This window comes from Schistocerca cancellata, chromosome 2 (genome assembly GCF_023864275.1).
Source record: "Schistocerca cancellata isolate TAMUIC-IGC-003103 chromosome 2, iqSchCanc2.1, whole genome shotgun sequence".
NCBI classification, from domain to species: Eukaryota; Metazoa; Arthropoda; class Insecta; order Orthoptera; family Acrididae; genus Schistocerca; species Schistocerca cancellata.
In genome coordinates, this window is record NC_064627.1 from 111,733,449 (window position 1) to 111,761,005 (window position 27,557).

A 27,557-nucleotide genomic window follows, 5' to 3' on the forward strand; every position below is an offset into this window, starting at 1 on the left:
TGACTATCAGTAATTTACAGAACTCTAACTGTTCACTACGCACTGGCAGTACCACATTTTCTTTCCTTTTTTTTTTTATTTAACGGCTTTTATCAGCACGTGGCCATCGCACTGAATATGAGTGGCGCACACATTATAAATTCTGGATATCATGACAACATACAATTCGAAGGAAAAGGCCACCAATCTTTTTCTTTTCACTATCTTATTTATTCCGATAAATTCTATAACCTAAACACACAAATTCTATAACCTACAACAATAACACATGAGAAATTCCGCCCAGTGTGCATGGCTTAACATTGGTGATTCTCTACCTGATGGTCTCGTAATTATTTAACGCTACAGTGCACTTTCTGGATAGGATGGTGGATCTTTTATTATTTCTCACACTTCGACTCTCACAATCATCATCATGAAACTTTCCTCCAGACCGAGCAGTACAAAAGGAACACGCATAACCCACTAATCTTTTGAAACTACCTCGCTACTCTCCCATGCAAACCACACATACCCAAATTACATGACATACACCACACTACAATATGAAATACTACACAGGGAATAGTCACAACATTAACACTTTCAGCTTTCCTACTTCAATTAATATTTATCCCAGTTTCACACGACACTGCCCCACTTCGTAATTCTCACTCACACCGTACTCACCACGTGGAAGTATTCGTCTCTAATTTCAAGTCCTGCACACGCCATTTCTTAAATATTTCAACTTATGGTACACACGCTATTTCTTAAATATTTCAACTTATTGTACACACGCTAGTAATTCAGCTTAACTTAAGCACACGGAAGTATTTCAACTTATTGCTATACGTGGTTTCATTGTGACCGTTGGTCACTTCCGAAGATTACTACAACCCCATTAATATTACCTGCCTGACATTTAATTCTCCCCACAAAAGTTCCTGAAATAGAGAAATTATTATTTCAAACTACTCTTAAATATTCCATATGCATACCATGTCTCCACTCTTTTGTATTTACGGAGCACAACTAAGACAGGTCTTAACAGCACAAGATCCAGCGGCAGAGTGCTGAAACATGGCCGTTCTTCAGGTCCTCTCGCACCTCTGCTGAAGTGGGGAACACCTTGCTACTGTATTGGTCAGCCACATTTCAGGCGCTCAAAGCTCAGGTAAATTTCATCTCTTTGGTCCCACCAAAGGTGGCCAAAGGATCGTCTCAAAGATGATCATATATTCACATTCACTATCTGCGGTTAGCAGACGACCATACATTCATTCATTTCACAGATCTCACCAAACTGGAAGTAGGGATTTATTTTGTGGGAGTGCACATGTGATCAATTAAATAAATAAATTGTCATTCTTTCCCACACTGGTATCCGGCTTCGCTGTATTAATTGAAATTGAGTTATTTTACAAAAAAAAATGTGTTGTTCTGACAAAAATAATGAAGTATGTTGTACCTATTTTCAATGTCGGGCGGTACTGTACCCTTTCAAAGACGCTATCACGTGTTTTGAGGAGAGAAACCTGAATTTTTGACTTATTCCCAATTTATATTTGGTTTCTGTAATCTTGTTCTCGAGGGCTGCACACGTAAGAATATCTAGCTGCTTCATCCTCCATGCAATCTTCCTTCCACGGGATTCCTCCAGTAGCGTTCGTCTCTCTTTTCGTTAACCCGATTCTGAGCTCAGTTGATCTTGTTTTTTTGATAGTTTGTCTAAGCGTGATAACTTTGGGTTCGCCTTTCTAGAACTTAGGAAGAAATGAAATTCTGCTGAAGGCAGACTTTACTACCAATACAATAACCTCTACAACAATCCTGGTTAGGCGACACATAAAAGTACGTATAAATATAGCCTGGTGTACTACAAAGATGAGCTCTGCCGTGCGGTGTCGTTATTTGCGCACAGTGGCAAGATTAGAAGATACAATATTGATATTTCACGTTCTACAACAGCAAGCAGATTGAGTTCATAAATTACACATCGCTAAAGACGAGCGCCTTTCGAGTCGACCCTGATCCAGGGTTTCTTTTAGAAACTGGAAACTAGAATGGTACACCGTAGCACATTGTTGGCTATAAATAGTTGTAAAGGTAGTTTTGTTCCTTTTTGTGTATGGGTGAACACTAGCCTGCAGCCGCTACACATGTTAGCGCCTTGCATGTTTTTTTTGTGTTTTGTTCAAATTACTTGTTTCATGTACCGGTGTTTTCGCGGTTGATAAAAAATTTTTTTTAGTTTGAGGAGATTTTTTGTATATCCAGCGTTAGGATTTATTGCACTGCATATGAAAACATTTCATGTGTGCAGGCTTGTTGAATTTATGTGTGGCAGTTTGTAATTTCAGTTCTTGTATACATGAATAGGGTCAACTGGTGCGGTCGACAGAGACAAGAAAGGTTTCAGGGATAGAGGATTTTATGGAACCGGAACAGTCCGCATCAGAATTTTCTGTGGGACCGGCGTTCGCCACAACTGCACTGCTGGAACAGACTATTGAGGCGACAGATGAATTTAGCGTAAGTAGCGAAATTTAGAAGACAGAACCATTAACGGTACAGAGCAGTACGAATTTCAGGAACATGGGATATATTCCCTTGTCTGTATGCCAAATGCTGTGTGTAATGGACCCAGAAAAAGAAACGCTGAAGAAGTCTGAAAAAGGGCAGAAAAAGATGGAAAAAGGTAGAACAGAGGGAGAATGCGTTGGCAGATAGAGGAGCCGAGGCAGATAGAAAACAATTTAGAGATGAGATGACCACACTGCGTGTAGAATTTGCTGATACAATGATATCCATTGACGAAAAGATGGTCCAGTTTTCAAAGAGAATTGAAAGTTCCGTGATCACACTGGTCCATGTGGACCAAAAATTTATAAAATTCAAGAAGCAGACATCTTGCTTTCTGAGAGGAGCCAGTGTTTGGAGGAACGAACTGAGTCTGAGCGTACGGAACCAGTGTGATGCTCCGAAACTAACGAGTTTGTCTCTTTTAAACAAGGTTTTCACAACATCACAAAAAAAGTAGAGCAGCCACGAACTGTGGAGTCATTGTTGCTTCTGGGAGAAAGTAGGATACGAATTAATAACGACAGCCATATTTGTGCGAATTCAGGAGGTAGTGGCACACTGTCAGCGGTCCATGACAGCACTGTTACGCGGGAGTTGTGTCAGTCATTGAGACCAGTGTCTGTCAGCTGACAGGACTTCGAAGATATGCAACTTTTCTTGCTGACGAAATTCATTCCATGGGCAGAGACCTGCACCATGCCAGAACCTCGGTAGAGGCAGTCTGCCCAACTCCTGGCCAATACAAGGAAAATCAGAGTTAACGACTAGTTACAGACACAGTACAAGTTTTTGCCGTGTCTAAAAGGTCTATTTCTTCCATGACGTGGGTAAGAAGGCGGAAGATCTCTCCCGCTACCCAAGAGATTTGCAGTCATAGGCAACCAAAAGACATGCTTGTGCGCATGCACAGGAACTTGTTCCCACTGTCAAAATAATTACTACACTACGTGATCAAAAGTATCCGGACACCCTCAGAATCATACGTTTTTCATATTAGGTGCATTGCGCTGCCACCTTTTCCCAGGCACTCCATATCAGCGACCTTAGTATTCTTCAGACATCGTGGGAGAGCGGAACGGGGCGCTCCGCGAAACTCACGGACTTTGAACGTGGCCAGGTGATTGGGCGTCACTTGCGTCATTAGTCTGTACGCGAGATTTCCACACTCCTAAACATTCCTAGGTCCGCTGTTTCCGATGTGATAGTGAAGTGGAAACGTGAAGGGCCACGTACAGCACAAAAGCGTAAAGGCCGGCCTCGTCCGTTGACTGACAGCGACCGTAGACAGTCGCAGAGGGTCATAATGTAATAGGCTGACATCTATCCAGACCATCACCCAAGAATTCCAAACTGCATCAGGATCCACTGCAAGTACTACTACAGTTAGACGGGAGGTGAGAAAACTTGGAGTTCATGGTCGAGCGGCTGCTTATAAGCCGCACAGCACGCCAGTAAATGCCAAGCGACGCCTCGCTTGGTGTAAGGAGCGTAAACATTGGACGATTGAACAGCGGAAAAACGTTGTGTACGAATCACAGTAGATAATGTGGCGATCCGTTGGCAGGGCGTGGGGATGGTGAATGCCCGGTGAACGTAATCTGCCTGCGTGTGTAGTGCCAACAGTGAAATTCTGAGTCGGTTGTGTTATAGTTTGGTTGTGTTTTTCATGGTGGGGGCTTGCACCCGTTGTTGTTTTGCGTGGCACCATCACAGCACTGGCTTACATTGATGTTTTAAGCAACTTCTTGCTTCCCACTGTTGAAGAGCAATTCTGGGATGGGGATTGCATCTTTCAACACGTTCAATACGATCGAGCACCTGTTCATCATGCACGGCCTGTGGCGGAGTGGTTGTACGACAATAACATCCCTGTAATGGACTGGCCTGCACAGAGTCCTGACCTGAATCCTATAGAACACCTTTGGGATGTTTTGGAACGCCGACTTCGTGTCAGGCCTCACCGACCGATAGTGATACCTCTCCTCAGTGCAGCACTCCGTGAAGAATGGGCTGCCGTTCCCAAGAAACCTTCCAGCACCTGATTGAACGTATGCCTGCGAGAGTGGAAGCTGTCATGAAGGCTAAGGACGGGCCAACAGCATATTGAATTCCAGCATTACCGATGGAGTGTGCCACGAGCTTGTAAGTCACTTTCAGCCAGGTGCCCCAATACTTTTGATCACATAATGTATGTGCCAACCAGATACACCCTTATTAAAATTTGAACAAACATTCCAGTTGCCTCTACTGGACTTAAAAGCTGGTCTGACGATTTGTGGCTTCGTGTTGCCTCCTGTCTTTCAATATTTTATCTTAGCTGAAAAGGGTTTCTTTTCACTTCTAGCACAATGTAGTTTTATGGCCTACTCCTTGGCTTCACTATACGCACCTCTTGGCAGTGTCTGCACAATGATCTTCTCTGCTTTCTACCTGCAAGGAAGATGGCTTTCAGCGGAAAACAACTATACACCTACCCTGTTCCCTAAGTGAAACTTCCCTTGCGCGAGCGAGCTAAAAGCCCCAAGGCTGCCTAAATAACAAAACTCTCTCACTGTCCCAAGAGGAAAGCAGATAGAGAAATAATTAGAAATGAAATCATTGACAGTAGTAAATATTGCCTCCACTTTTCATGCAAAATTCAGTGGTTTGACTTGACTGACTACCGTACCGAGACCTGCAAATTAAATTAGAAAACAGATTACAGGATAGTTTGGGAATAAACTACAATGCTACACCTCGGTACTCAGAGTTGACTTCATTTCTTTGGGGCACTGATCTTTAAATTTCAGTCATGCATCTTTCATCGTTGCCCACTTGTTTCACAGTGTTTTTACTTATAGTAGCGCACAGCCTGTTCTGATCTGAGGACTACATTTTTATACGTGTTTATATTATTATTATTCGTCATTTTTAACTGAAATGTTTTCCTCACTGTTTTGTACGTACTATATTTTATTTAATTTATGTCGAAACAGAACCAATGGAGTTGGGGGTGAAACATGACGGTTTGATATCTCAAATTAAGTTATTTAAATTCTAACCCTAAAGTGTCCATTTTCTTGAATTCATTTAACTTTCTCATCCATCCAGAGTTAAAGGAATAAATTATAACTATTTCGAGCACCTTTTAAAAGTAAAATCACCTTTTCGGTACAAATTTTATATTTTCGTTCTTGATTCGTACAGTATTTCACAAATATCCTGCACTTTATACGTAGTTAAACAACAGTTCAGCTTCATTCCACCTGTACATGTGGGAGTTCCACAAATGTATTTGGAAAATAACACAGAGCAGCAAATTGTTGCGTTTTTTATACACAAGTACTAACTTCTTATTCATCAGTTACAGCTTCCAAGAGGCGGCAGGATTACTGGTAGTGGACGTCTAGGTCTTACTTAAGGGTCATTCGGTTTATACCTTGATCTTTGCACAAGAAAGGGAAGAAAGCAAACGGCAATCTGTATTCTAGGGTGTCTACGTACAAAATATGTGGTGGTAGACTCGAGAGTGGTAGAAATGAATTTAAAATATCGATTTTGACGTCGAATGAGAAGTGTGTCCTACGTTGCTGCGGTTTTTGTAGGGAAAGTAAATGGCGAAATTACCTGCTCTACTGGCCAGAGTGTAAAGGATCCATTACCGCTTGAAAATCAACGTCACGACGCGAATGTAATGTCTGCATCTGTACCTCGTAAGCCACCTCCTAATGTGTGGCGCACAGTGTTACATATACTACTTCCTCCCCATTTCCTGTTCCAGTAGCGAATGGTGCGTGAGAAGAAAACTGTCGGTAATGCATGTGAGCTAGAATCTCTCGGTTCTTGTCTTCAAGGTCTCTTAGCGAGATAGACTTAGGCGTAACCAATATATTTGTTGACTATTCTGGAAACGTCCTCTCTCTGAGTTTTAACAGAAACCCCACCGCCTAACGCCTCTGTTGTAGCGTCTGCCACAGGTGTCAGACCATCTCCGTGACGGTTTCATGCCAATAAAACGACTCCGTAACGAAACGCGCTACTCTTCTTTGGATCGTCTCTGCTTACTATATCATTTCTACCCCGGAAATATCGCAGAGCGACGAGCAATATTCAAATATCAAACGAGGGGTACGTAAGCGACCTCCTTCTTGGGTCAACTACACTTCCTGAAGATTCTTAACAATGAAATCCAGTCTGGTAGCTGCCATTCCTGCAGTTAGTCTTATGTAATTGTTCCCCTTGAAATGGCTCCGTACACTGCTCCCAGATATTTATTGGACGTGACTGCTTCCACGGCAGTCTTTAAATCTTGCTACAATTGGTCTTCCCAACTTTTTATAGACAGTAAATAACATTTATTTGTCTTCAGCGTCAGTCGGCAGTCCCTTCACAGTGTCGATAATATGCACTTCACTACCAATTTCTAGCGTTCCTGCTTCTCTGTATACAGCATACTCAACGAACAGTCTCACAGAGCGTTGACGTTACATACTAGGCCGTTTATATACATTATGATGTGGCATGGTCCCGTAACACTCACTTGGGGTATGCTTGAAGTTCTTTTTACGTGGAAGATTTCTTTCCGTTAAGAATGACATGTTGTGTTTTGTTTGGCAGGAACTCCTTAAATTAGTCTCAAAGCTGATCTAATATTCCGTTCGCTCCTATTTTGTCCCTTAAATGACAGTGTGGAACTGTGCAAAGCGCTTTCCAGGAGGCAAGACACAACATCAGCGTGGATTACATCAGTGATTTTGCCTCTGGGAATCTGTAACTAAATACAAGTGAGGAAATTTCGACTTCTATGCGATGTGTTGCAGAGATACTGAGATAGAAATTTTCATGTCGAGCGGCATTTCAATGGAACGACAGCGGGATACGCTGAAACTCATTCGGGTTTTGCAAGGTGTTATCAAAACGTTTCCGTTCGAAGGCCACACGATCTCCTTGCCTACATGTCGGAATCCCGGTGGATTGCATGTACGCCGCAGCAACGCTCCCAAAGGGAAACTTTTGGATCGCCCCTTATAATCGTATAAATCTAGCGACGTTAACGCGAAGAATAATTTACAGGAGATTCACTATTTATTGCCGGTAAAACGTGTGACATGTTGAGGGCCCAAATAATTAATTAGTATCTATGAATCATCGGGCGATAAATGACACGATGTAACTTGCACAGCAACAAACAAACTGGTTAGTGAAACTTACGTTTATAACAAAATAAACGCTGTGATATGACTTGAATTCGGACAAATCTGATGGGCACATTGTATTTTACGACAGACTGGGGCGTCAGACAATTATTCGAATTTACGTTTATTTCCTATTGGCGACAGCAGAAGATATAATTGTCCGACGAAGCTATTCGTGGACGATGCCGTTGTACAGTATATAGGGGAATCGCAACTCTAGAAAATTGAAGCGAAGTGCATGAAGACCTGTAGAGGACCTACACGTGCTGCAGGGATTTGCAGACGACCCTCAGCATAAAAAAAGTGATTTATTAAACATAAATACGCGAAGAGACTCATTATTGTGTGGTTACACAAGTGCCGCACAGTTAGTTTAGGGGGTAACATCTATAAAATGTGCATTAAATGTGTGGGAGTGTGAATGTGGAAGGATTTAATACTGAACGACCACATAACACTAACAGTAGGCAGATGCCAGAATGAAATCATTGTGTAGTTCTCAGGAACTATAGTCCATCCACGAAGGAGGTAGCTTACAAAAACGTTCGAACAACACTTGAGTATTGCTTTTCAGTCTGGGACCCCCACCAGATGGAACTGTTATAGGAAATAGAGAAGATCAAAAGAAGAACACTCTGTTTCGTGAGAAATTCATTCAATAATCACGAAATCATCACGAAGATGCTCGGCCAACTCTACTGCAGACGCTACAAAAGAGGCGCTGTGAATCGTGGTGTGGATGTCCTGTTAAGATTCCAGTAGCGTACGTCCCTAGTTCAACGAATATATAGCTTTCTCGTACGAATATCTCGGCGAAAGACCTTGAAGATGAAACTACAGACGTTCGAAATGGCAGGTAGGATTACCAACAATCGTTCTTCCTGTGGACCTTCAGCGAAAAGTGGTAAGTACCCTCTGCCACACGCCATAAGGTGCCTTGCTGTGTAGTGACGTAGATGCTGTTTTGCTAAAGGTTTCTATAAGAGGCAGCACGAGGCTGTGTGCGTGAAACTCGTTTTCTCCGTAACTGAACGAATTTATTGTTATTTTTTTAGGGTAATTCATTCCATATTCAGTGAGGTCAGGATACTTAGGAGGACCGAAATTTATCAATTACGGTGAGCAGTGCAAGTCTCCTGAGAGTGTGTGAGCATGAAACTTGTTTCAATCTTTAATTGTCATCTGTTCTCATCTGAAGTCTGGCAGAATGTAAACACATGGAAGCAAGGTGTCAACGCGGTTTTATGCGTTCCGGGAATATTGTTGCGTCTTGACTGATTTGAAAGGCTGTATTGTAGGTGTGCCTGCTCCCTCACCATACTGGCGCGCAATACGCTGTAGCTGAGTACGCCAGGGGTTGTTTGAAAGTGCGAAAGAAATCTGGTTGCGCTCTCCAGGCAGTTTTTGACAATTTCCTCATTTTGTTATTCCTTGTTGCTGCCCTCCGAAAGATGTGTAAGTGGTGATCACAAAGTTACGGTTCGAGGACCTTACTGCAGCTTATTTAGAACGTAACGCGACTGTATTGCGGTTATATAAGAACCGACATGTTGACAAGGGATTAGAGTGGCATTCGTGTCTTTCCGACCTGCCTGCGGTAAATGCGAAAACGTGAAGTGCGGCGACATTATTATCAAAAGCATTCACAAAGCACCAACCAGCCAATTGCTATTTGTTTCTTGGCTACCGAAGGACAAATACCGGTAGATATGCAACGGAGTGTGAAGAATGTGTACACCCAAAATGTCCGTCGAAGGCCAGCGTTGTGGAATGGTGTGACAAAGGGTGCGGCTGCTTCATGGCAACGCATGTCGCCATATAACACACGTCGTAATGCGTAAGTTACGCCAACTCAAATGGGAGTCATTCGAACACCCGCCCTATAGACCCGATCCCTCCCCATGCGATTGTCACGCCTTTGGCTGCTTAAGAAGGCCTTTTTTATTTTTTTTAAGGGTCGGCGGCTTCTGTCGGACGAGAATGTGCAGCAGGCAGTTACGGACTTCTTCAAGCAACATTACCTGTTGTTTTACCAAGTGGCGCATGTTGGATGATTGCGTCAATAGTCACGCCGATTTTGCCTGATGGGCATACCGATTCTGGACTGTACGGCCTTTGAACGGAAACTTTTTGATCTTTCGTTATAGAAGAGCGCAGAGTTGCATAGCAGCAGGCAAGACTGAGTTGAGATCAGCTTCAGAGAGGGCGCTACACGTTAAGGACTATTTTATGCTTCGGGGCCATTCGGCACTCAGATAGCTTCAAAGTGGACATCCTTCTGCCAAACGTGGATATAAGCTGACACACGGCTCCACTCAGACAACATGAAATAGAGTATAGCACAGTATCAACAGTACCTCAAGATGGCATCCCGATCGTGTCTACAATGGTCGCCAAGAAGGGCCTCATTATACATTTTACAAGTGATCGTAGTTACTGTTCGCTGGATTCACTACTAGACCAAAGTTAACCTACGACCACTCGCGCTTGAGAAAAAATCGAACATTCATGTTTCTGGAGAAATATTTCAGTATATTTTAAAGATGTTAAAGCGTCGATCTAGCAACATATCTATCTACAATCGACTTGTCTTTCGTGGATCAAATCACAATTATAGCTTGCTTAGGTCTGTTTGAAGCAGTGCGCATTGTTAGATTTTTTCCCCCACAAGCGAGTTATTATGGAATAATGTCTTCTGCATTTCTGAAACATCGCATTGCTTCTCTCTTAGTCTGCTTCTTTGCGCTACTAAAATTCAACTGGGTTAATTCTTCCTTGTGGACGTATTGTGCGTGTATTACGTCTTTCATAAGCAGAGTGGGTATTGTTATTGGGTTTTACTTGTTGAATAAAGGAGTAGCATATAACGAACACATGACGTGCGAAAATATGTAAAATTTTACTTGAAAACAGTCATTGTCAAATGAACTGCTATTGATTTAGCCAGAGAAACCGCTAGTCGAGAATGTCCAAATGGAGGGCTTATCTTCGGGTACCGACACACAATCTGAGCACGAAGAGATCGAGACACGGCAACAGGGAGGTCTGACAGCGACTCTGAAATTGCGTCTATAGTAGCCCCAACTTCTGCAAATCGTGATAAGTATCATGGAAGGGTTGGAAAATGAAATTTTTCAAGAATAAACCCCCTTCAGTAAGAAATCCTCGTCAAAATCTTGTATAATTATCGGCTGCAAAAGGGTGGGGGGCGTAATAAATTCGAAATAAAAAATTTGAAAACTGAAACTATTTTCTCCAGACATTATAACTGACTATACTGGTCGGCACTCAAACGAAGAATTATTAGACAGAATGCCAGCAGCTTATTCACATTGTGTTAGAGACCACCCACAGAAAGATGTTGAAGAATTATCCGCTTTCCTTTGTGTTTTATACGTACCTCACAGAAGAGAAAAAGTCAGAAGAAAGTGGATCTGACTGTGTCTGGCAAAACGGGAATCAAATTTATCTTAGTTGCTCGTTTACTGTCGAAGGGCCGGAAGGAGAGATGTTACGAATGTAATGCAGAACTGTTTCTAACGATTGCATATGGAAATATTTTCTGTTCAGCAATATACATGTTTCCTTCAATGATCATATGTATTTATAATGTGTTTGTGATAATGAAGAAGAAATTTACGTAATACATGTAGCTTTGTATGCAGCTTTTGCAGCTAAAAACGTGAAAGTTATATTTGTTAGAAAAAAAAACTAACATCAGAGTTACTGTGTGACAAAAATAAGCTCGAGCCATCACTTGTTAAAGACAGAAAAGAGCAAACGAGCTTTAAACTATTTCCACGCACCATCCTGACACTACTTTTAAGTAAGCTAACCGGAGAAAAAATTAGTCAACCCTATGTGCACGCACAGATGAATCATTAAGCCTTTTCAAATGGCGCAGCGATCGAGTAACGCTCAATCGCTCGCGCACCTCCTCCACGTGGGCGTAAACGACCAGTGAGACATTTATGCCTCAAGCGGACGTTATACGCAAATATGGGTAAATGCAAGGACTTGGCAAAGCGGCAAAAGCGACAATCGTGTTTGGCCGTGCCCATGGCCACACTGTGTGTGAATTGCAGGATTTGTTGCTGTTTTGCGGCGGACTGTTCAACGAATCTACAAGCGGAGGTGTAACACACGTGGCCACGAAACACGATGTCGGAATTCACAGGCTGCGAAATGGTCGCAGAATTGTGGTCGGAAATGCGTTCCAAATGTGAGGGACTGGGACGAGTTTCACGGCTTGTGTATCAGGACTGCTTCCAAGCCGGGCAGGAATTGCTGCAAGTATGGATGGAATGAAGGTCCAGTACAAAGTATTAGCGAGATAATGCTGCGACGGTAACTGCACGCAGTAAACTCCGGAGTCGGTCACCTCGCAAGGGGCTATTGGTCACACAGAAACGTGAAGCTGGGGGTCTTCAGTGGGGTAGAAATCATCGCACGTGGACAGCAGCTGATTGGCGATACGTAATGTGGTCTGACGTATCACGTTGTTGCCTGTAATCAAATGACGCAATGAAGCATTTTAACCTAAATGTGTGCACGCTCTTGTTCAAGCCGGAGGGGCGTCTGTGATGTTTTGGGTGTTTCTAGCTGTCTTGAATTCGTCGGTGACAATTAACATTAACCAGCACGTTTACTTGAGCATTCTGAGTTATCAGATGATGCCTTTCAGCCAATACCTACATGCTGAGTGTGGTGTTCATACCCCTATTTTTCAAGACGACTACAGTAAAGTTCATTGGGCTGCAAGAATATACTATAATGAGGTTTCCACTCTGCAGAGGAGTGCGCGGTGATGTGAAACTTTCTGACAGTTTAAAACTGTGCCGGATCGAGACTCGAATTCGGGACCTCTGCCTTTCGCGGGCACATCCCCCTGGCTGTGGCAAAGCCATGTCTCCGCAATATCCTTTTTTCCAGGAGTGCTAGTTCTGCAAGTATCGCAGGATAGATTCTGTGAAGTTTGGAAGGTAGGAGACGAGGTACTGGCCGAAGTAAAGCTGTGAGAACAGGGCGTGAGTTGTGCTTCGGTAGCTCGGATGTTATGCCAGCACGGCAGCTCAGCGTTGTCGGTCAGAGGGTTAGCTTCCCTCTGTGATAAAAAAAAGAAGGAAATGAGTGAACGGATCAACGATGAACTTGAAGGGGTGTCATATGACGTCCGCCCCGAACAAATGCAACTAGCCATAACTAACAAAATAAGATTTAAAGGAAAATGAAGAAAATAGACGGTACAGCACTTGCCAGCGGAAGGAAAGGATCTCGAGTTCGAGTCTCGGTCTGCACATAATTTTAATCTGCCAGGAAGTTTAAAAAATGCAACAGTTTTTCTGAACACTCCACCTCATTATATCTCGAATGGCCTCCAAAATCACCTGACTTGAACCCCATAGAAAATCAATGGCATCTGGAATATCGGGCAAAAGGCCGACATCAGCGTCCCCGCAATTTGGTGAAATTGCGGGATCAGATACTCAGTGAGTGACTTAAACTGAATGCGACGTACCTGAAAAACGTCGTAGCCTCATTTCCTAACTGAATTCAGGCGGTTATCAAGTCCAGGAGCGGAACTACAACGTATTAAATGATGCCTGAAATTCTTTGTCTACGGCTAACTAATGCTTTTGTCCGGTGAGCTTATGATAAAGCTGCTTATAATTATTGTTGTTAATTGTTGCTAATATGTATTGCCATCATTTGCTGCAGCGTTGTCTAACTGTTTGGCCGAATAAAGAGAAAGTATAGTTGCTAAAAGCAAGCAAGCCGCCTCAAAGCAACTACTGTAGGTGATATTTTTTGGGGTCTCTTTTTGTCACACATTTGCGATTGACACCAAGAGCATTTCGTGAAAACAATACTGGATTTAGTTTTTGCTCAGTTAGATGCAAAAACACTACGTGGAAACTCGTGGGTACAGCCTGAGAACAGTAAGTCGGTTTACCCCGTCAAACCAAAATATTTTGAGCTTGGATTAATAAGAAACGTTAAGATGGTGTTAAGGCATTAAGCCTTAGACTTCTGCATTGTCTCCCCTCAATTGAGTACAAAGCACAGAAGTTTCATATAACCATTCGCAACTGTTAGAAATGTCCCTCTTTGGGATGTTTTTCAACTTGCGAAAAGAGCATCTACTCTCCCAGTGAATTACTGCACTTTACCGTTTTCTGGTAATTTCATATTGGTAACATAAAGGCTCGTTGTTTTTGTTCTGGAGTTAAAATGTGTGGAACAGAGTTTACACACACTTTAGTATTCATGGAAACATTCTGGAGGATTAAAATTTTAATTTAAAATATTAATGGCAGCATAAACCTATTTATTTTTGTTTAGTAAGTGACCGGTTTCGATCTGTGTCAGATCATCTTCAGACTAGTTACCCCCTGATGACAGTTTGGTGTGATGATAAACTGTTAAGCAGTGAATGAAGGTCCATTCCAACCAGTCAGCTAGAGTACATTGCGACGAGAAATGCATTCAATCAACATCTGCAATCGGTAACCTATCGCTCACATAGGCACATAAAGCTTTGCGTCTTGCATGTTCTGTTGAGCAGCTGATTCCCAGGCTTCGCAGAGCGTTTCCTGCTGTGTTCTACCGTCTCCAACAGTCATCAGGGAGTAACTGATCTGAGAATGATCTCACACTGATCTAAAACGGTTGTCTTTTAAAATTAAAATAAATTGGTTTATGCAGCCGAAACCCTTTTTACAACAGCTATTATTTTTGCCCGCTGTCATTTCCACCAACAATGTTTCAAAAAGTTTTAAATTCTGGCAAATTGCTCGAAAACCTGATTCGGAGGTATTGTTTTGCACTGAGGCTTGTGGCACAGCAACGTTGACACTACACGCCCACTAATTAACACTGCCTGTTCACGACAGATTGGTCGAATGCACATCTGTTGCTTGCTGTCGTTAGTAGAAGCTGTCGCCATCGTTACTGCGCTTATGTAGCTTGTACGCCAGAAATAAAATCAAATTTTTTAGCAAGACTTTATTTTATCCTAAATATTTTCAATCTTCAGAGTAACTATCAGAGATAATCAGTAGCAGTCGAGTGTCCGTTAATAGCACTGAGCATTGCTATTTCACGAAAAAGAAACAGGGCTCTCGCTTGACTTAGTATAAGAATGAAACTGTTAAGCAGTGAATGAAGGTCCATTCCAACCAGTCAGCTAGAGTACATTGCGACGAGAAATGCATTCAATCAACATCTGCAATCGGTAACCTATCGCTCACATAGGCACATAAAGCTTTGCGTCTTGCATGTTCTGTTGAGCAGCTGATTCCCAGGCTTCGCAGAGCGTTTCCTGCTGTGTTCTACCGTCTCCAACAGTCATCAGGGAGTAACTGATCTGAGAATGATCTCACACTGATCTAAAACGGTTGTCTTTTAAAATTAAAATAAATTGGTTTATGCAGCCGAAACCCTTTTTACAACAGCTATTATTTTTGCCCGCTGTCATTTCCACCAACAATGTTTCAAAAAGTTTTAAATTCTGGCAAATTGCTCGAAAACTTGATTCGGAGGTATTGTTTTGCACTGAGGCTTGTGGCACAGCAACGTTGACACTACACGCCCACTAATTAACACTGCCTGTTCACGACAGATTGGTCGAATGCACATCTGTTGCTTGCTGTCGTTAGTAGAAGCTGTCGCCATCGTTACTGCGCTTATGTAGCTTGTACGCCAGAAATAAAATCAAATTTTTTAGCAAGACTTTATTTTATCCTAAATATTTTCAATCTTCAGAGTAACTATCAGAGATAATCAGTAGCAGTCGAGTGTCCGTTAATAGCACTGAGCATTGCTATTTCACGAAAAAGAAACAGGGCTCTCGCTTGACTTAGCATAAGAATGAAACTGTTAAGCAGTGAATGAAGGTCCATTCCAACCAGTCAGCTAGAGTACATTGCGACGAGAAATGCATTCAATCAACATCTGCAATCGGTAACCTATCGCTCACATAGGCACATAAAGCTTTGCGTCTTGCATGTTCTGTTGAGCAGCTGATTCCCAGGCTTCGCAGAGCGTTTCCTGCTGTGTTCTACCGTCTCCAACAGTCATCAGGGAGTAACTGATCTGAGAATGATCTCACACTGATCTAAAACGGTTGTCTTTTAAAATTAAAATAAATTGGTTTATGCAGCCGAAACCCTTTTTACAACAGCTATTATTTTTGCCCGCTGTCATTTCCACCAACAATGTTTCAAAAAGTTTTAAATTCTGGCAAATTGCTCGAAAACTTGATTCGGAGGTATTGTTTTGCACTGAGGCTTGTGGCACAGCAACGTTGACACTACACGCCCACTAATTAACACTGCCTGTTCACGACAGATTGGTCGAATGCACATCTGTTGCTTGCTGTCGTTAGTAGAAGCTGTCGCCATCGTTACTGCGCTTATGTAGCTTGTACGCCAGAAATAAAATCAAATTTTTTAGCAAGACTTTATTTTATCCTAAATATTTTCAATCTTCAGAGTAACTATCAGAGATAATCAGTAGCAGTCGAGTGTCCGTTAATAGCACTGAGCATTGCTATTTCACGAAAAAGAAACAGGGCTCTCGCTTGACTTAGTATAAGAATGAAACTGTTAAGCAGTGAATGAAGGTCCATTCCAACCAGTCAGCTAGAGTACATTGCGACGAGAAATGCATTCAATCAACATCTGCAATCGGTAACCTATCGCTCACATAGGCACATAAAGCTTTGCGTCTTGCATGTTCTGTTGAGCAGCTGATTCCCAGGCTTCGCAGAGCGTTTCCTGCTGTGTTCTACCGTCTCCAACAGTCATCAGGGAGTAACTGATCTGAGAATGATCTCACACTGATCTAAAACGGTTGTCTTTTAAAATTAAAATAAATTGGTTTATGCAGCCGAAACCCTTTTTACAACAGCTATTATTTTTGCCCGCTGTCATTTCCACCAACAATGTTTCAAAAAGTTTTAAATTCTGGCAAATTGCTCGAAAACTTGATTCGGAGGTATTGTTTTGCACTGAGGCTTGTGGCACAGCAACGTTGACACTACACGCCCACTAATTAACACTGCCTGTTCACGACAGATTGGTCGAATGCACATCTGTTGCTTGCTGTCGTTAGTAGAAGCTGTCGCCATCGTTACTGCGCTTATGTAGCTTGTACGCCAGAAATAAAATCAAATTTTTTAGCAAGACTTTATTTTATCCTAAATATTTTCAATCTTCAGAGTAACTATCAGAGATAATCAGTAGCAGTCGAGTGTCCGTTAATAGCACTGAGCATTGCTATTTCACGAAAAAGAAACAGGGCTCTCGCTTGACTTAGTATAAGAATGAAACTGTTAAGCAGTGAATGAAGGTCCATTCCAACCAGTCAGCTAGAGTACATTGCGACGAGAAATGCATTCAATCAACATCTGCAATCGGTAACCTATCGCTCACATAGGCACATAAAGCTTTGCGTCTTGCATGTTCTGTTGAGCAGCTGATTCCCAGGCTTCGCAGAGCGTTTCCTGCTGTGTTCTACCGTCTCCAACAGTCATCAGGGAGTAACTGATCTGAGAATGATCTCACACTGATCTAAAACGGTTGTCTTTTAAAATTAAAATAAATTGGTTTATGCAGCCGAAACCCTTTTTACAACAGCTATTATTTTTGCCCGCTGTCATTTCCACCAACAATGTTTCAAAAAGTTTTAAATTCTGGCAAATTGCTCGAAAACTTGATTCGGAGGTATTGTTTTGCACTGAGGCTTGTGGCACAGCAACGTTGACACTACACGCCCACTAATTAACACTGCCTGTTCACGACAGATTGGTCGAATGCACATCTGTTGCTTGCTGTCGTTAGTAGAAGCTGTCGCCATCGTTACTGCGCTTATGTAGCTTGTACGCCAGAAATAAAATCAAATTTTTTAGCAAGACTTTATTTTATCCTAAATATTTTCAATCTTGAGAGTAACTATCAGAGATAATCAGTAGCAGTCGAGTGTCCGTCAATAGCACTCAGCATTGCTATTTCACGAAAAAGAAACAGGGCTCTCGCTTGACTTAGCATAAGAATGAATTGAAACATTCTCAATCTCTGGCACTGCTACAGCATTTGCCTCATGAACACCGAGACGTAGCTCAATATAGTTCAATGCAATACCCGCAGTGGAATGGAGTTTGCGTGCATAACCATGCAGAAATTGGGAGCACATCTGTTTTTGCAGACTGATACACAGAGGACTGGGGGAAGTAATCAGGAACGCAAATCAAATTTTCGCGGCGTACGAGACCATCTCGGGCGGCCCAGCGAACTTTGACTGTCGCCCGGCGCAGCTGAAGGCATCTTAATAGGATTTCCGAAAGGCAAGCAGAATTATGCACATTACGTCTCACAGGCTCGAGGGCTGAAGGAGCGGAGAATGACGGGCCGAGCAGAGGAGTGGGGGATGGAGGTGGGTTGTGCGGGGCAGAGGGCGGGGGGAGGAAGGAGGACCCTGAGAGGCTTCGGGCTCCAGATAGGGACCTGGCGGGTAAGGATGTTACCGGAAGGATGGCATGCGGCGCGGCGCACTCCACAAACAAGCCCGGTGCCATCCGCGCAGAATCTGTACTGCTCTCCATTCGTTGCACGTACCGACAATGAGCGTGCTATTCTGCAGAGGAATGAGTGCGCGGATTAATTACGGCGGCGCAAGCGGCGAGAAAACCTCCTGAGGGACTCCTTCCCAGAGTTAGTCGGGTTACAACAGTACAACAGAATACCACTGCAGACTTACGACTACTATCCTGTGTAATGCATGCCAATGAGGAAGTTCCCGAATCCACGTGCGAGAGTTGCCGGAAACGTTGGCCTGCACCGCTGTCTTCGTACGTACTTCTCCTTTACACAGCAGGTAGCTTTCCGCACCTTTGAACGGTAAATCCAAATTTATACCCTTGGTCATGACCGTCGCTGAAGCTCTGTGGCAATGCGTCGCGATATGCTGTCAAAACTCTCTCTTTAAACTATGACATAGATATCATCATTCATTCGATTTACACTGGTGTGGATAACTTCAGGACTATCGTAATGCACTATGGTGCATGTCAGTTTTGGTGATCCAGGTGTTTATTGTGTTATGAGGCACAATGTTGCAGAGGTATACTGGCCTTTCAGTCTTTGATCACGATACACTCACCGGGCAGTGTTACTTTGATACTCTACTCGTTCCTCATGATATCCTTCCATGGGTGCATTCGGTCTTAATTTTTATGGATGACAATGGATGACTGCGTCGAAGAGCGCATGTGGAGCAACTCTTGGGACGAGAATGCGTTGGGGATACGTACTGCAGAACGTCGACGTGCCGCAACGACATCTAGTTCTTATCAGCTACGCTGGTGGAGTAATTGAACGTCCTACCACAAGAATTTCTTACCAAACTTGTTGCAGATTTTTCATTATCGTCGATGATGTACACATACCCTATTAAGAACGACGTTCCGCGATTTGTAACGTCCAGATCATCATCATGAATCGCGATGACTTCGTTGTTATTATTGTCTTTGAATAAAAGTATCACTGCATATTTCTTTCAGTTACTTTCTGTATTATATTGTCGCAGTTCCTTCCGTGTATAGTCCAAGTTTCAACGAGCTATGTTACTCGACAGCGACAGATTATGAGAAAGTTACTTTCATCATTAAGTTTTGCACACCAGTGGAATAATTCATGAGATAGATTCTGTTAACCTGATGCTGACATATTTGATTTTGATTGAAAATTTATTCAGTGATTCCATCGATGTTAATGAACGTGTATTAACAGGGCCAATGTTGTGAAATGCAGTGGAAAGTCTCAACTCCTGACTAACATTGGTATCGGTGCATCCGTGAACTCCCCTTAACTGAATGGCCAAAGTTGTGGACGCTACAGTTATGTTGAATAACTTCCATTTCACTAGGTCGTTGAACCTGACGCCTCAAGAAGCTCGATCAGTTAAATAACTCGGGATGTTTATGCGCACGTTTATTGTCGTAGTTCTGCCGCTCCGCTCACGGACGATCGCTCTTAGGTGTAAACGTTCGAAATGGCTAACAGGAAACATTTTTCTACACAGCTGCCAAAGTTTTGTGATATAATTACTACGCCAAAGAAAGTGTAAAAATTTTAGTTGAGCAACCGATCTAAAATGTTTCTGAAGCGTCGATCAGCATTCACAAATTGTTTTTTTTTTTTTGTACTCCAGTCCTTAAAAGTAGAATCAACAGTTATTGCACTAAAATGCAAGTTCCATGAAGAGAAGTTTTACTAGTCGGAAAATTACACGATTGTTAATTCGTTTAAGGATTCTGTGGAATTGATACATACCTTCCTAGAACAAACGTCAAGTGTCTATATTTGGTATAACAAACGCATATAATCTGTGACAGGGAGCACAAATGGCAAACTTTATTTAGGGTATTAGGTGGAAATGCAGCATATTGAAGAAAGAGACTGTGTAAATCTTTTGTGGGCCATGCTACTGATTAGTCCTTCAATTTGGATAGGAGAGGACTGAAGTAATTCACAGTTGATTTGTTATGAGACAGTAACAGAGATGTTCATGAAACCTTAATGGAAAGTCGAAAGGTAAACGACGTACTTTCCGCGAAATACTATAAAGAAAAATTTGCCATAAATTTTTAGACAGTATGAAGAAATAGTAAGCTAAATTCGTTGTAAAACTTGCATTAATATATGGTAATGTAGAATACACATTCCTAGGATGTGTCGAAGTAGAATAAGCGTTCGAGAGCGTAAAATTGCTCAAGATATTTGACATTCTCAAAAAATAAGCTATAGGGAAAGAAGAGTAATATACAGTACGTATAGGAACCAAGAAGGAACATAAAAAATGGAGGATTGAGTACTCAGATTAAAAAGAGCATAAGGCATAGAGGCAGTCTTCTCCCGTACTGTTCAAGCTGTGCAATGACGGAAACAAATGAAAGGATGAGGATTAGTGTTAAAATTCGAAATGAAAGGATGGCAGTGATAAGAATTGTTGATGAAGCTGCTATCCTCACTGAAAGTGAAGGACAATTGCAGGACCTATCCAGTGGAATGAACAGTCTAATGTGTAAAGATTAAGGACTAAGGGTTAACCGAGGACAGAAGAAAGTAATGGGGTGGTAGAAATACCACAACTGACAAAACTATCATGAAAATTGGGGACCACTTTGTACACGAAGCGAAGAAATTCTGCTACCTTGGTAGTAAAACGATGTCACTTCTTGCTACAGGGAGTCTAATATTGTAATTGCATTTCATTTGAGAAATAAATTTCTGAGAACAAACGTCTGGCTCACAGCATCTTACGGAAGTGGATTGAAGGAAACTCCGAAAAGAATCGAAGTGTGTGAAATATGGTGTTACTGTAATATACCAAAAGTTAAGTGTGCCGATAAAAGAAGAGGAGCGTTTGCTCAGAATACGTGACAAACACTGTCTAGATGAAGCGAGAGGGTGATACGACAAGTGTTTCCATGGTATTGAAGGGAAGCAAGGTGTAAAAGCTGCAGCGAACGACAGAGACGGCAGTACATACAATAAATAATTGAAGGCGCCGAGAATAATTGCTACTCTGAGATGAAGATACTGGTACGGAAGAGCACATCGAGGTAGAAGCCTGAGGACTGATGGGAAATGAGGATGATTTAGGGACAAAACAGAAGCTTTATGAAGCAGACAGATTTTCATGAGTTGAATTTACGAGACTGCTGTTCAGCCTGCTGTGTTCATCCGCGATGAAGTAGGAGAATTTAGTTCTTGTAAGCGTCAACTGTTCCACTTATTAAATTTTAAATTAATCTCATTAATTGAAGTTTACTTCGGCGCTTTTTTATCAATTATCTTTCAGGAAGGGGAGTAACGACCTTGCCGCAGTGGCTACACCGGTTCCCGTGAGATCACCAAAGTTAGGCCCCGTCGAGCGTGGTCGGCACTTGGATGGGCGACCATCCAGGCCGCCATGCGCTGTTGCCATTTTTCTGGGTGTACTCAGCCTCGTCATGTCAATTGAGGAGCTACTCGACGAATAGTAGCGGCTTCGGTCAAGAATACCATCTTACGACCGGGAGAGTGGTGTGCTGACCCCACGCCCCTCCTATCTGCATCCTCCACCGACGATGACACGGCGGTAGGATAGTCCCGGTAGGGCACTCGTGGTCTGAAGGAGTGCTTTATTTAAGGAAGAGGAAAGATGAGCTAAGAAAAAGCTTTATTTGATGTCTACCACTTGTTTCATTTCGCTGGCTGAGTGTTAAAAGCACATGACACTCACATTTTTCTAAAATCGTGTGTGATCTCAGCATTTGGTCCGAAGGAGACACCTCTGTGGGTCCACATTGCCTGTAGTGTATTACATTTCAGGCATAACGAATATGAACTACTGAAACTGAAACATTGCTCTTGACAGGTTTCAGCTACAATATATTTGAGCAGACACTACTGCTGTGGGGTTACGTGACTGCGGGGGGCTGGTTATGAACTTGTTTTTACAGTACCAGCTCCTTTATTACTTTAGCCCCTCGTTTCGCTTGCACACTTCCTGTAGTTTGTTGAATGTAAGTTTGACCAAGCCAATGTTGCAAGCCAACTTTTAACTCTGGAATTTTAAAGAAGTCGATATTGTGCAACTTGCTCACCACCACGCGTTACTATAAGAAAAGACAGAACTAAGCTCTGCTCTTCATTTCTACGAGCAGCGAATCGATGTTTCTAGTAGCATACTGCATGACAAAATGGGGAAGCACCCAAAAGACATGGTCGGTTTTCTACCGTACTGTTCAAGCTGTGCAATGACGGAAATAAACGAAAGGATCAGGATTGGTGTTAAAATTCTGGTACCTAGATGACTAGTAAAGTTCGCTGTGTCTGCGCTCCTGTGTTATCAGCGTTGTAATCAGGCCTTGCACGGTGTATAAGGGGTGTGAACAGCGACAGACGAATTATCACTGTGAAGGAGACGGGGACGGCATATTCTATTTCGAGACAGCGTGATCAGCACATGACAGTTTGAAAGGGGCCTCACTCTGTGGTCTTACGTACCAGGGTGGTCGAATCTTGTAATAACTAGATTTATGGAACATTCAGGTGCAATAGTGGTCAAACATTGGGCTGCATGGGGCTTGCGGTTAGGCACACTCTTCGTCAATGGCCCGGTAGAACACTACTAACATGAGGAAGCATCGTCGTGTTGTACACCAAACACATCATAACACTTTCACATCGGAGAACTAGTAATGGTCTCCCTACAACATTTTGTGTCATCCTCCAACATGGGTCACAGACTAACAATGACTGGACTAGAGAATTTCCACTCGTTGCTGATCAATGACGTCACATTGTCTTCAGTGATAAAACGCGGTTCCGAACTATCCTGGACGACTATTATCGGCAAGTAAGGTGGTGACGTGGGGAGAGATCGCATTCTCCCAGTACTTTCAAGGCGCACAGCGGTGTTATTCCTGGCGTCATGGTGTGATAAGATATCGGCTATGACTTTAGGAACTCAGACGATGTAATGGTGCATCGTGGACATTCTATGTCCTCATGTTTGGCATTCATGCTGCAGTAACGTGGTGCCATTTCTCAACAAGACAATACTGGTCCACACGTGGTACGTGGCTCTGTCTGTCTGATACTGGGGTACTTACACGGTCAGGGAGACCTCCAGATATGTCCCCAATAGAACCTATGTAAGACTATCTCGGACGTCAGTTCTGTTCCAGTGTTAGCGCCCAGTATATCAGGGACGAGTAACAACGTTTGAGGATCACCTTGCGTCAGAAAACGGCTGTATGGCACCGTTCTCAAATTATTCAACACATCTGTCCAGGTCAGGGTGGGTACGTTATTTTGCTAAGTGGGATCATTCTGTCAAATTCTTCGTAAACTTGACTCTATTTTCTAATCACTGAAATGACATCATTCATCCTCTCAGTCCTTCAGCGTGTCTCACTTTTCTTATCAGGCCATGTAATATCAAATGGAAGATCTAACACAGAAATTATGATGACTATTTTTGTACTGTGAGGTACAGTAAACATCCGCTGACAATTAAATAAATTTCCTATCACGTACTCACAAAAATATTTTAGAAATCAATAAAAAAGATAGATAAATGCCAGTAGTCTGTACATCTAAGCCTAGGTACACATCAAGGTTTGCTACCACACTTCCATGGAATATTTCGTCATCCTTGGCTGTACTCAACCATTCTCAGAGAGAACCTAGGGAATGCCCTTCCTCTATCAGATTGTAACCAAGAGTGGGGTCCAATAGAAAGACTTTGGAGGGCGGGAACCTATATCACACTCAACTAAATGATTTTGAATTGAGCTAATGGGCGTTCGCCAGAGCCCTCACCCCAGATCTGGCTACCTCCCATTGTTAGAAAAAAATTGACTTATTATATAACATTCATACAATATACAACTCCCTTTAATAGCAGTATATTTTTCAGTCTTCTTATTACTTCAGACCGCCCACTGAACATCACCCTCCTTTCGAGGATTCGCGGCGGAATGGGGGAGGGCGGGAAGAGAGTGGCGCCCTTTCTGTAACAGCACTCTCAAAAGAAAAGCACTTCATCGTTGCCAGAATATAGTTGGCTAAAGGGGTGCTCTGAACAACACTCCCAAGCGCCAAGCGCCGTCGTAAGCTTCGTGCACTCTAACGAACATCCTGAGATTGCAGTTATCTTGAAAATGTTGCAGTCTCGTTATCTTATACTAGTTAAATTGCTGCAATGCACTGCCACCTAACTAGCATTCTGGGCGTAACTGGAACCCGTCAGTAGAAGGGAATTAAAACAAAATGGGAGTTATCAGTTCTATGGCAGAGACCCGACGCAACAAGGAGGGTTACCGAAACTAGAATAAATCACAATATCAGCAAGAAGCTCACTGGGGGCAATGCACTAGCCGTAATATCTGACAAAGGTAATACAGTGGTTATCATGGAGAGACATGAATATATAAATAAAACACTTGAGTTCCTTCAGAATAACCATATACAAGGAATCTCTCATGGCCCCACACAGAAATTCAGCAGTAAACTAAAGAAACAGTTGAATAAAACGTGCTTCTTATTAACAAGGAGAGAGACACAGAGATTAAAAATTATGAACCCAACAGCCCCAAAGTTAAGAGCCCAGCCTAAGATCCATAAACCTAATATCCTTATCAGACCAGTTGTCAATGCTATAAATCATCCATGTTACAAAGCTATGCGTAAGGTGCATTCAATTTTACAAAAACAATATAAATTTAAAAACTCTTCTCCAGCGACAAGTAGCTACAAAGGAATTCAAAGTATTATAGATCGTCATATTCCATCCAATGCGAAGTTCTTCTCCCTTGACATAGGAAATATATATATAACCGTACCCATCAAAGAATCCACAGATATAATCAAAAATAATTTATTAAAAGGTCAGAATATGTCCACAGCTGAAGAAGTTGAATTAATAGAATATCTAGATCTTGTTCTTTCACACAGTTGTTTCACATTTAATGCTAAAATATACAAACAAGATGTAGGCCTAGCAATGAGACGCCCTTTCAGTGGAATCATTGCAGAAATTTTCATCAACCACCTTGAAAATAAACTTTTCAACAACAAAGACATAATAACCCAGAAAATAGTACACTACTGCAGATATGTTGGTGATACATTCATTGTATACGATGGAACTGATGAAGAAATAGAAACTCTGTTAAACAGATTCAGTAATTTACACAAGATCCCGTTCACCATAGAAAATGAGAAAGATTACAAAATTAATTTTCTAGCCATGACAATAAGTAACAAAGACCAAACCCTAAATATCAATGTGAACAGAAAACCAACATATACAGACACAGTCAGTAATAAATCTTCCACACATCCCAAATCACATAAACAAGCTGCATTCAGATCCTTCTTAAACAGAGCCCAGAAATTCCCACTTAATGCTGCCGCCTGTGAGACAGAAATGAACACTATCAAAAACATTGCACATAATAATGGCTACCATGAACATGTAATAGACATACAATAACAACGCACAACCAAAAATAACAACAAACAATGTGACACAGCTTCCTCACACATAATCCAAAAGCCCAAGTATATAACATTACTATATTTAGGTGTCATATCACACAAAATAGCTAAGCTATTTAAAAAAAAACAGATACCATGATCACCATTGCCACCAACAACAACTTAAAAAAGAAACTATTACATGGCGTCTCTCATCCCACAGAGAAACTTAACAAATCAGGAATTTATATAATTGCATGCAGTCATTGCAACAAATATTACATTGGCCAAACGGGAAAATAGGGAGAAGAACTTCGCATTGGATGGGATATGACGATCTACAATACTTTGAATTCCTTTGTAGCTACTTGTCGCTGGAGAAGAGGTTTTAAATTTATATTGACTGTTTCAGACTTGGCAAACCGAACCTAATCCGCTTATAGGAAAACATATAAATGAAACAGCGCACAGTGTTACAATAGACAACAACCTCAAAGTACTAAATAATTTAGAAAAGAGCTGGAAAATGGACATTATGGAAGAAATGGAAATATTCATCTATGGCCACATGGGGAGTAACGAGATGCTAAACGAAATGACTGACTTCAACAATTCACATGTCTTTCCAATTTCACTACAGTACTCTTAGAGTAAAAGATACATAACATGATAGTCGTTTGACTATAGCCCCAGAAATAACTTAGAAATATGTAAAATAAATAGTTTATATCATGATTTGTACAATAATAATGTAACAGGTGCTCAATTTGTAATGTATTTCGTCAATACGATAACAAGGTGTACAGAAGACATCTAAACATCTCACACCAAATAGATCGACAGATCGACAGCCAGATCGAAACCAGCTGTATTTTGACCGCCATCTTGTCCACTGCACTACAGATTTGTTTTTGTGATAGGTTTCCAAGTTACTGTTACGTTAGTGAAAATTTGTGAACAGTGATCAAGAAAGCCATTAGAGGCACGGAAATGGAAACACCTCAGCTCACCACAACGAGACTGCCACGCCAGGAGGACGAAGTGAGTGGCTGTTACAAAACATTTCCACGCAAACATCAGTCCAGCTTCCAAAGTGACATCGTCTCTTACTAAGTTTTCTCTTCTTCCACAGGATATTACTTATTTAAAACTATGTAACATCAGTATGATATTACTGTGAACTTGATTTTGTAACGCCATTTAGCCTGAAGAGGCGGTATTCCCTCAAAAAATGTAGCAAAATAAATAAAAATACAATAGTTAACCAAGTTTGTGACTGGTAGCGGTAATTTAAAAAAAAAACTTTACATATTTCGAGAGACCGTCACGGTCAAAAATAGTGAAAATGGCTTCAAAATCAGGAACAGGATGCTGTTCTTCTTGGACTGTATATGAGCGGCATTTAATAAACAAGGCAACATATTTTTTTCTGAAAGAAAGTTGGTTTTTATTCAAGATTCATAAACCGTATTATTCCTCTTTCTTTTGGCTACAACACCCTATTTTCAGTGCGACGGCCTTATGCCACTTTACTGAGAAGTGCCCTCGTGGCAGCACTCTACTGGCCGACGTCGAAGACAACATCTGCATCGATAACCTCCCCATCATCCACTTACAGCTTTTCACGAAGTGCAGTCTTCATTGGGCGAAGCGGATGGAAGTGAGAAGGTGCGATATCCAGGCCGTAGAGTGTAGCCGTAGAGTGTATGGCGAAGAACAAGCCAATGAAGTTTCGCGAGTTCCTCTTGGGTGCGCAGACTGGTGTGATTCCCTGCGTCTCATGGAG